The sequence below is a fragment of the Taeniopygia guttata genome, chromosome 1A, assembly GCF_048771995.1.
Source record: "Taeniopygia guttata chromosome 1A, bTaeGut7.mat, whole genome shotgun sequence".
NCBI lineage: Eukaryota > Metazoa > Chordata > Aves > Passeriformes > Estrildidae > Taeniopygia > Taeniopygia guttata.
In genome coordinates, this window is record NC_133025.1 from 22,899,362 (window position 1) to 22,911,541 (window position 12,180).

The following is a 12,180-nucleotide window of genomic DNA, read 5'->3' on the forward strand; positions in this document are numbered from 1 at the left end:
AAATGACTTTGGCTGACTATTAGGCTCCCACACAGGTGCTTTTCCACTCCTCCTCATCAACAGGCCAGCGGGGAGAAAATTAGATGGAAAAGCTTGTGGAAAAGCTACAGGGAGATCACTCAATAATTAGCATCAGAGGTAGAACAGATTTGACTTGCAGAATATTAATTTAGTTTATTCCTAATTAAAAAAATATATTTAAGTAGGATAGAGAGAAATAGACAAAACTAAACTCATTTTCCCTTTACCCTACTCCTTCTACCCAGGTTCAGCTTCACTCCTTTGTTCCAAAATCTTCTACCTCTTTCCCACTCTACTAGGAGTACAGGGAAGATGGGGAGAGGGAGTTGTTCATAACCTTTTGTCTGTGCCACTTCTTTCTCTACCCTCTTCCCCTGCTCCAGCATGGGTGCACTCCCACAGGACTCAGTCCTTCACAAAGTGCTCCATCGAGCAGTTCTTCACCAGCTGCTCTAGTGTCCATTTGTCACAGCTCCTATCAGAAAACCTGCTCCATGTGGTCTTCTCTCCACAAACTACAGCTCTTGTCAAGATCCTGCTCCTACATGGTCTCTTCTTAAGCTGCAACTTCCTTCAGGACAGGTCCACCTTCTCTAGTGTGGGGTCCTCCATAGGCTGCAGAAAGACAGCCATGGTATCTCTACAGACTAGAGGGAAATGTGTGCTCTGAGGGCCTCATCATCTTCCTTTTTGCTGATTTTGGTGCCTATAGAGCCTTCTTCTTGTATTTTTCTCACAGTTGTGCACAGCGGGTTTTTATCCTTCCTCATATGTCTTCCCCAAAGTTCTGCCACCATGGTTAATGGACTAAGTTTTGGCCAGCAATAGGTCTGTTTTGGAACCAAGTTGTCAGGGTTGCTCTGAATCTTCTTCCCCTAGCCTGGATTGATAATGGGGGTTGCCCTCACCTAAGTGTAGCAGTTGGTCTTGTTAAACCACATAAGATCTTCATGGGCCCACTTCTGGAGCTCGTCCAGGTCCCTCTGGTGAACCTGAATCCAGGCATTTAATATATAAGATTACCATGAAATCCTCTTTTAAGTCAGTACAGTGGGAACTTCACCCATGAGAATAAAACAATAGCTGATCACATTTTCCTACTCAACTTTTAACTCAAGTTTTCTGCTTTCAAACTTTCCTAATTTTATTTTTAATCACTGGAAGATAGCTAAACTGGAATTAAGTTAGCATAAAGTGGAGGCTTAGGAATGGTACTTCCCAGTTTAGTCCGCCCACTGAGACTTTCCAAACCATGCTGCTTCTTGCTTGTTCCCCCTTCCACTCCCAAGCGTAGCAGGCTAGAGATAATTGGAGACACACCAGGAAATGTTACAAGTTGAAATAAAACCAATTTACTGGAAACAGCAATGAGATAAGAAAATGAACACTAACAGCAGCAATATTAATACCAAAACTATACAAAAGGGAGAGAGTGATTCACATGACAAAATGTTCACTATGGAACATAAATGCAGTTGTGCTACTTACCTCAACCAGAAGGAACCTCATCTTCCTGCAAGAAACTCCATTCCCCTTACCCCATCCATGATGTGAAGTGGTATAGAGCAACTTCCAGGTCCTAGCCATGACCCCTCCTAGATACTGCAAAAAATTAACCCCATCCTGGCTGGAACCAGGACATGTAAACAAAAAGAGGAAGGGAGAGCAAGATGGTAGCCAAGAGTTTGTTCAACTCTTGTAAAGGGAACTGAAAATAATTTAGCTTTGCTTCAGTACAAATGTGGAAACTGGTCTGAAATAGATATTCCCCCAGACTATAATTAGAAAAAAGTAAATGGGAGCAGTGATTGTCATTGTTGAAAAGGCATGCTCTTATTGACAACAATGAAATTTGTAGTTGCTTTCAAACTAAAGTATGCTTAAATGGATAATTAGAACATCCAAACAAACAATTTCAGAGTGAAAAGCCTTTCCTTCCTGCAGACATATTTCTCAGCAATATCTTTAGTGCTGACTATTGTTCAGGGAATTTATGTTTAAACAGATAGATAATTAGCGATCTGTCTAAATATTCCTGACTTTTGTTATGCTTAGCTTTTCATTAGCTTTAATGCTTATCTTTGCTTCGTGTCTTTATTTACTACCCTGCAGAACTCTCTTGAAATGCATTTCTAAATGGTATTTGCAAATACTGCAACACAGCAAGTATAAGTAATTCACTAAATTTAGAATTACTTTCTTCAACTATTTTATTATTTCAATATAAACATTAAAACAATTGTGTTTTCACTTGTATACTTTTTGTTTTCTTTAATAGATTTTTATACAATTAAGTATATTCTTATACAAACATAAATGCGTACTTTCTTTTACCACTGGTTCTTCCATATCATCTGGTATTCTAATTCCTCACATTTTATTAGGTATCACAAATAATAACAACAAAACATTATTAGAAATTAGACAGAACAAGATATGCAACACAGTTAATTCAAAACAGAAAAGTAGCAATATACTTCCTCAAACGATTTAGTTTATAAAGTTTGAATTATTTAGTTTATATAAAGTTTTTGCTTAGACTCTTATGTAATAAAACAACTTATCTGTGAAAGGATAGCTTTATATAAGCATGTAAAAAATATAAATTTATTGGACTATTTATTTGTAGTGAATAAATACAGTTTCTTTGCTACAGTACTTGGCATGTGGCTCTTTATATCAAAAGAACTGTGAAAATGGAACTAGAACTAAATATATATAAAAGTAATTTTGCTCTAATTTTGGCTTTTCTCCTGTCTTCAGTTATTAACTGTGCTGATGGTTTTGCTGGACAGGAGTATTCAAACAATTCAGTTTTAGTAATCCAAATTCCCTTTAGCATGATTAACAAAGGGGCTCACAGAACAGTCAGTGGTCCCCTTATGAACAGATGGCAGAAACTGATGCTGTTAGCATCAGATCACCCATTAAACTCTGGTGAGACTGCAGGGGCTAATTCTGTATCCATCCCTGTAGAGTATTACTTCTCAATGCACTGATTTAACTATGCATGAGAAAACTGAATGCTGCTGCTGGGAAAGGTTACTTCCCCCTCACACTTTGATCATTCGAGATTTAGATATGCTAAAAGTCTGTATCATCCGTTTGTAGGAGTGAAGAATTCCATTCTGATCTAAGAACTTAAGAAGAAGAGCTGTACCTAACACTCTTTTAAAGGATTAAATATGTACGTCATCATGCAGAGGAAAAAGGTTTTGTTGTTGAACAGTATATTTGGATATAGTTGAACTCCTCCACCTCTTTTCCAGTAGAGAAGACAGACTAGGGCTTTAATTGCAAAGATAAAATTGTGTTGTAGAGCCTACTGCCAAGCCCTGTGATTAGAAAATGAAATCATTGCTTGTTCACTTTTTCCAGACTATTTTATTATTATTTATGCATGGTTTTGTGCTTTGAGTTACATGTTTTCTCTTAATGACTATTTCTACAATGCAGAATGTGTAAAATCCTGCTGCCAGGGAACCGGTCCACAGTAAGTTAATCATGCACATTATGCTGCAGTAACACTATGATCCTGTCTGCTTTTCCACCCTGTCAAAAGTGATTTAAATTTTCACCTTACACTTACCAGTAGTTGGGTTTGATTTCCTTGTGAAAGTTTTATTTGTATCTGGTCATTCCTGAAGTAAGTAGCTACATATTTGTTTAATGTATCCTTGGCATATGGACTAGCTCCAAAACTGACAAGCTCTTTAGCACTTATGGCCTGGATTTCAGAATTCATTGCCAAAAATATATCAAAACATTTTCTCCTTCTTATCACGAGAAGGAAATGCTGATTCCTCAAGAGGCATTTATATTGGCTTTTGCTGCATATCCTTGCTATATTTTGAAATAAGATATTTTATCAAACAGTATATTGTCTAATTTAGCTTTGACAGCATCTATAATGAAAAATCATGTCAGATCCTTTGAAAGGAACAGACTGTATTGTAGACGTCTTTCACGCAATATGTTGAGTTCTATAGTATGCATGCCACTGAATTATGAACAAACTATAAGCACGTGACTGAAATAGAAAATAATTTTAAAAATTTCTTTAGAGAAGCAAATGTGAATGAAAAGAGTGAAGAACATATTATCACATTGACCTGAGACTATGATTCGCATACAGGTAAAATGGCAGTTGTTTCTCATAAACACAGAGGATGTGTTTGATTCTACCATAAGATCTCTTATAGCAAACTTCTGCAGGAAGCCAGGCTGGACAATAGTTACCACTCAAGATATTTATTACAGAAATTAATTTCTGGCATTAGCCTTAAAGCATATGTTTAACAAACTGCTTGCCATAGGCTTATGGAGGTCAAGTGGGGATGGCTTCCAGAAGAATGCTTTATGACATTGCAGTGTGCTTACAGACCTGCTTCCTACAGGATAAATCTGATGGCATAAAAAAAAAATCAGCACTTCTTTCTGCAAGACTTGAGTATTTCAAGGTGTATGTAACCTTTGGGCTACCCAGCCTGCTAATGTCTGTACCAAGAGGACTATTGGGCCATATTGTCATTTGCTCTTGACCTGTGTGCCTGGTTTCTGTTGCATAGAAAAGAAGAAGCAGGAGCAGGAAGTGCAGAGAGGAAGATTATGAGAACAGTGCATGCTCATATCCTGTCCTGTTGTGACACAGCTGAGAAGACTTCAGGTCAAAGGCCGTGTCAGCATAAATCTCTTTGTGAAACTGAGAGAACACTGGTGAACCATGTAATTCAGAGGTGAACCATATAATTCCAAATAGCTATTTCAGCTATGTTATTCAACCAATTGGTTTGCTTCTGAATGTGAAATGTCCTTATGCCTCAAAATATCCAGAATTTTCCATAGTGGTGCTGTTTAGCTGCTTCAGTTGTTACAGAATATTTTGAGAAGGTGCTCCTGGGATTCCATTGCCATAGGTACATCCTCAAAAGTCTCAATCCATGTAATAGCTAAAAAACCCAAAAGTTTTAGTCTGATGTGTGTGTCCTCATCAGTCAATAGTTATTTTATTATCCCAGAGACCCCCATTCAAAACTTTATATTCTTTGATATCTGACAACCATCAGCTGTCAGATGCCAGTTGCAACATGCCAGTAACCCAGATAATGGCACATTGTTTCTCATCACAATGTCATTTGTGCCTCTGATGTAAGTGTCTTTTACATTTTTACTGATGACGAGTCTTTAATGTGTAGAAATCCTATTTATTTGTGTTAGCAAGACAGTCCTTCCAGATTCTATTGGGTAGGACATTTACATGGATAAATGGCATCTAATTTATCTTTCAAAGAAAGAAGCATTCATGTGCACAGAATGGATCAATTTAAACACAATATTTATACACACATCCTCTTGGAAGGATTAATATAGTTAACAGATTTTTAAAGGGAATGTAAAACTTAGTATTTCTCCTCATCTCCTCCTTATGAGTTTATAAGATTCCTTGTCCATTTTGATCACCTCACTAAATGCTTGCCTTGGATATGTTTCTCTTCTTATAGCTCACAGCTCAGGCAATTTTCAGTATTGTAAATTTTTTTGCTTATTCCAGTCAATGTCCACAGTTCTCACCACTTATGAAACACATTGACAACAGTACAGCTTTAAGTTCACTTTAAAGGTATAATTGTCTGTTCCTGAAAAAATTCTGCTTTAACAGGATGTAGCAAATCATTACTTTTCAATGTAACTAAGAGCATACAACTTCCTCATTTCTTGAGAGAGCTGTCATCAGATCACAGAATCAGAGAATCTTAAAATATCTGAGTTGGAAGGATCTTCAAGCCCAACTCTTGGCCCTGCACAGCACCATTCTTAAGAATCACACCATGTTCCTGACAGGATTGTCCAAACACTTCTAGAACTCTATCAGGTTTTGTGCTGTGACTGCTTCCCTGAGGAGCTGTAGCAATGCTCAAACACCCTTTGGATGAAAGTTTTCCTAGTATCCAACCTAAACTTCTCCTGGCTGAACTTTAGGCTATCCCTCAGGCCCTAGTAACCACCAATAAGTTTTTCCTGTCTATTTGTATGCATGCTCATAATTTATCTGCAATCAAACTGAATTTAGCCAATAATGTTGAAATAGGCTTTAGTGTTAGGATAATTTTGGTTCCAACTGGTGAAGTTACAATCCTTGTCTATAAGGCTTTTAAGTCTATTTTTCATAATTCTGCTTTGTATCCTATTTCTCTTCACATACACTTTCTATCACCTATACTATAAACATCAACAACTCTGGCATTGTTTAGAAGGATGATTATACCATATCATATGAGAAAGATAATATAAAGTTGATTGTTACAGCATGCTCATGGGCACTCTGTGCCCCCTTTCCCAGGACCCTGTGACTCATATCAAGATAACCCTGGATCCCTCCTTTCTGCCCCAACGGGGTTGGTGGAGAGCCAGGGAAGCCCACCCTGTCCAAAGTCTATATAGACCCCTGACATTTCCTGTTCATCCTCTTTTGCCCCGCTCTCCCCCAAGGACATCACAGAATAAAGAGAGCTGAACCAACTTATCTCGGGGTAAGAGCCTCTTTTGGAAATGTTTGCCATCTCCTGATATTCCTCCCCTCACAGCCTCTGATCTCTGAGCTAGCCTGATTATTCGGGGGGCTGTGTGAGGGGGGGGAACGTCTGTTGATGTTGTCATCAATTGCCTTTATTTACAGATTACAAGAGCATCCATCTAGACTTCCACCCCTTTTTAGAGTTAAGTATGGTAATCACACAATTTAAATTAAAGTACTGAAATCTGTTATCATACTGTTGTAGTTAAAAATCCAAGTGGAAATTAAGCTCCACGTAGCCACTGCCCTCCATCCAGCCCCTTGGGTGAGAGAAAAAAGGCAGAGATCCTGAGTTGACATAAGAACTGTTTACTGGAAATAACAATGAGGTAAGAAAACAAACAGTAACAGCAACAATACTAATAACAACAGTTTATAAAAGAGTGTGATTACACACAGAAATGCTCATTGAGCCTAACCCAACATGACTGCACTGCCACCCCACACGGCTGCTTCCTCCCCCAGGAAAAGGAATGACTCCACCAAGCAGCACCTTTTTCTTCCATCTAAATCCGTGTCCTCTTTCGCTGCAGAACTGAGAATCCCTCTGCTCCCCTACTAGGAGTAAGTGTTGTGGAATAACAACCTGGCTCCTAGTACCATACCCACCTGGCTCCAAGCTCTGCCCCCTCACAGCAACAGTGAGAAAATTAACTCTGTCCTGGCCAAAACCAGGACACACACTCAGATTTTTAAAAGCATACAAATTCTGAAATCCAAATACACTATGCAAATTTAAAAATTCTTCTTAATTTGCATTTCTTATCTCCATAAATGTTCATGAAAACAATTGATGAGCTAACATGCCTAGTCACTCCCTCATCAAGGTACACTGCAAAAGAATTTCTCTTGCAAATTGAATTACTGTAAAGTTCTTATTGATACAAATTAAATTCATAGGAGGCAAGAAGCCTCAGTTTCATAACTGAACAGAAAAATCACAAAGATGTTGAATATATCTTTTGAGAAGCAAAATTAAAGATTGTACTGGAAAATACAAGCTGGTAATTCTGTGTATCATTTGAGTCTTATTTACAATGTCTACATTTACTTCAAAATATAGATGGAATGAATATACAGGTAACAGGATTGGGTTGTTCTCCAGCATTTTTGAATTATTCTGATAAAAGCTGCCAGTCAAAAAGCTGACAGACATGTTTTTAGGATTTCAAAATTTACAGGAACTGTGGGAGGTGGTGTCACTGAATCTGTGAAAGTGACATGTTTTCTGTTAAGTATTTACTGGTCCTGATAACATTCTAAAAAATTTTTCAGTAAATCATTTTCAGAGAACAGCCCTGTTATTCCCTATTTCCACTCCTACAAACAATCAAAGAACATCTAAGGATATTAGTCTCCTCACAAACTCTTATTGGTGGAAGCTTTCCACCATTAAAGACAATGCCATTAACATTATTCAGTCTAAGAGTGCTCTCTAATTCTTTAGAGCTTCATCTAATGTGCATTGCTCTGTTAGGTAATAGCACAAGTGAGGTGTCAGATGTCCATGCTTTTTCCCTAGCATGAATGACATTGTGATAGAACAGGGCAACAACCCATTTTAGGTCAGGAGAAGAATAGTCATGTGTACTGCATTTGCAAAAGTGCTTTAATCTTGTGAGACACAACCCTAGTAAATCTATTTTGCTTGTCTCTGATCTGTTAAGGCAGTCTGCTTGTTGTACTACTTCCTTTTAAATGTAGTGGTCATATCTTTCCGTGTTCAAACCTCTATGTTCAGAGCCAGCTTCGTTTAGGCGCTCACACAGGCCCTCAAGCTAGTTAAAAATCAGTGCTGTAAATAAGCACTCAGAACCAAAATTACAAATGCAACTTGCCATCTGCATTTTGACCAGGTATGCCTTTTAATCTTTAATAGAAAACAAATGGTGACTGCACAGACCAGTTCCAACCTGATAATATACTTACATAGTGTGCTAAGAAAACTTGGAAATTTGCATTTGAACACATATTTGCTAGACCTTTTTCAGGTTGAGTAAAATTCAAATAACTTTTTGAAACAGTGATGAACCATATCAGGAAAACACTGCTCTGGCCAGACACTGTCACTTCTGCTGACTTGCCTTTGGGATTTTCACTATGAAGAATGGCTTACCTGCACAGAGGAAAAAAAGACTGAAATGACTTCATAGAGACATCTATCAATATGCAGCCTTTATCTTAGTCTTTGAAAGTGTTTGAAAGATCTGAGGTCTTCGTGGATGCAATATAGGTTAAAATGCTGAACTGAGAAAACTGACATCTAGTTCTATGGAAGTGAATGGCAACAGAAGGTACCATCTCCCCTGCTGCCCCATTTTCCCTGCTTTTATAAAGCAATTTGGAGGTACATGTAACTATTGTTTCCGTATTAGCATTCAGCAGCAAGAGATGATCTCAGAACAGGGCTATCCTACTGTGGTTTCCAAAAGGTATTGACAAAAGAATTTTCAAAAAATAAAGTCTTCTTAATGAATCTGAGTGAAACTTCTTTGTAGTTTCAAACATTTTAATTGACTAAGGTCTTAACCTGAAATATTGTTTTCTCTTTGGATCAATAAATGGTTTAAAATTTTAAAAATATTGAAACTCTAATATTTTTATATTAACTTGACTGTCTAAATTGCTAAAATTATTTTTTCTCCTGTCAGTTTTATATCAGTTGTAAATAAATCAAAGTAGGAAAGCTAGTAGTTCTGGAAAAGTATTTTATTATTTAGCTTAATATGAAAATTATAACCAAGCTGTTCAGACTTTGGAAGTGAAATCATCAAGAAGTGATGAAGAACAATTTTTCCCCCATCTAGACATTTTCTTTAATTTAACCTTCTGAAATTCTCAACCATTTCCCATCCTTTACTGTATGTATTTATAGATAACTTCACATTCATAACAACTTTCATTTCCAATATAAAACTATTGCTTTAGTCCATTGCTAGAATTCTTAATATTTCAATATATTTCTCTCTTTTTAATTTTTTTTTTAATTTTTGGATAAAAATCCTATTTACTGCATGTTATCATCCCTTAGTTTAGCAGTCTTCATCCTGGTTCTGATGAATTTTTTTCCCATGAAAAGGTGTAAAAGCTTATGATGCCTCACAGAAAATAGAAAGAAGCAGTCGATTTTTATTAGTAAAGGATCACCATGTGTACTATCCTCCTATAAAACAGCCTTTTTCTACATGAGAATTTTGCAGCTTATTTTTGAATACTGTTTTCCTCAGCAGATGTTGAGTGTGAAACAATGACATGCTTGTTTTGTTATAATCAATGAATAGGGAGGGAGCAGTGAGAGTTCACATGCATTACTTGTTTTTAGATTGCCAGTCTGCAGTAATGCTAGAGCTGGAGATTGCAGGCAGAGCTAGGTGTTATTGTAGTAAAACAAAACCCAGATATTCACTTTGCATCTCTCTTGTCTTCTCAGCTAGAGTATTAAAGTACTTGTGTTTTGTCTGCAATTTTATGCAAATCATTTTCACAACACTGTTAACCAGCAGATACACTGTGACAATCGCTAAAATCTTATTTTCAGCAAAACACATTTTGCTCCCCTCCACATGCAAACATTTCCACATATGCTTCTGCTGTCACATTTACAAAATATATAAATTAATGTAAAATTACCATATGTTCCTGAAAGGAAGGAATCTTTCCTAGTAACTTTTCACTAGAGTTTCAATTTTTGATACTGAAATCCAAATAATATATATTATAAATAAGAGACATTGTTTTACCTGCTGTTTGGCCTCTCAGATGGTTATTAAGATGGTAATCCCTAATAAACTAGAACAGGTCTCCATTGTGAATTGTCCATTGCAATAAAATAGGGCATATCTGGATATTCCAAGACATTGAACCATATGATCCCATTGTCTATATCCCGAATGAACTGAATCTGAATATTCAGTCTTTTCTCTGGATATACTTTTCTCAAACTGAAATAAGAAGGAAATTATATAGTAAAACCAGGGACTGAACCCATTGCATGAATCCCTAATTCTCAGCAAGGAAATCTAAAAAGGGTTCAATAAAAGTGAGAATAATCAATATCCAGTCCATAAGAGCTATAAACAATTTAAAGACACTGTTGAATATTTTTACTACATAACGTCCTCATTAAGGAATTAGCTGAGCACCTAAGAATCTGCTATCCTATTAGAAAACTGATTATTTTTAGAAGAAATATCTCATTAATTAACACTAAATTTGTGTTAACAGTCAAGTGTTCACCTGCAATTTTGTCTTTACCATTGTGGTATTTATGGCTCTGTGAGGATTCAAGAATGCAGTAAACTTGTCTCAAAGCTCTGACTAAGGGAGGGAAGTTCTCATAAGATAAGGCACCAGGACAGGAACAGATGGCAAACAGGAAGGTGTGAATTTCAGGCCTAACTGGAGGTGAGAGGTTTAGAATTAGCACACTGGACAAGACTCCACTGTGCAAACTGTGAGAAAAGTGCATATGGCAACAGGAAGATGCCAGGCCTGGTGAGGCAAATCTGGGTGGTCTATCTGGACAAAAATTCCCACCATGGCAAACTGTGAGTAAAGGAAAAAACTGCTTACACACTGCTTACTCTGCATACCATCCCAAGTTACGGGAATGGCACCTATGCCTCATGGATATCCATGGACTATATAAAAGTGGTACCACCAGAACACTCTGGAATCCCCATCACCAAGAAGACAAGGGCCAGCAGGACACCAAAGGGACCCACATGGGACATCTTTTGCTTAATCTCTCTCCACCACTTCCTCTGTCTCTTCGCCTCCCCCATCCCCTTCCCCTTTTCTATTTCTGTCCCACTCCACCTCACATTTGCTGTTAAATGAAATCTGCTCTATTGACTTCAGCATATGGTCTCATTTGCATCTTAATTCAGGCAGAGGCATCTCTTAGTATGTGGATCCTAACACTGTTTCAGCGTATCATAACTTTATTTTGGTGTCAGAAGTGGGATAATAAAAAGCCAGAGCTTCAGATTTCAGTCCTCATCAGTGAACAAGATGAGGCTCAGCTGAGTTTCTGTTTACATGAATGTAAATCAACCCCATGTAAACCATGGGGACAATTTACATGTAAGTCCAAGTTGATGAAGGGCTCATCAAAGAGAGATAGCATTTTCATCATGCAGTGTCATCTTCAAGACTAAAACCAAACTGTAACAGATTACAGAAGCCACAGGTAGAGAAATTTACCCAATAATGCTCACTGCCATTTTCTGAATCTATTCTTACAGGTCCAGTATAAATCATTCTTTACTCTGGATGAAAAATATAAAAGTATTTTACAATACATTTTACTGTATTTTACAAAGTTTTCATCACATCTTTTGGAAAAAACAAGACTAGCCATACTTTTCCTGCAATTTCTTCCATCCTTCAGTCCACCTTCCCCACCCCAATGTTAAGCTAATGTCTTCCACTGGTATTTTTTGTTAGTTGCCACTCTCCTGGAGCCTGTGTGAAAGCTTCAACCATGTGCTTCTACTAAATATAATCTAATTATCAGATCCTGTCTTCCTATCAGCGGCAGGAGGAGCAATGTCTTCCAGCTTGGTTTGTTGATGCTCATACAC

General features: G+C 37.3%; 1 long non-coding RNA gene across 5 annotated transcripts in view; it reads left to right on the forward strand.

Moving 5' to 3' along the window:
- Positions 1 to 12,180, forward strand: part of LOC115490928 (uncharacterized) — a 162,540-nt gene that overhangs the window by 65,407 nt on the left and 84,953 nt on the right. The window lies entirely within an intron of this gene.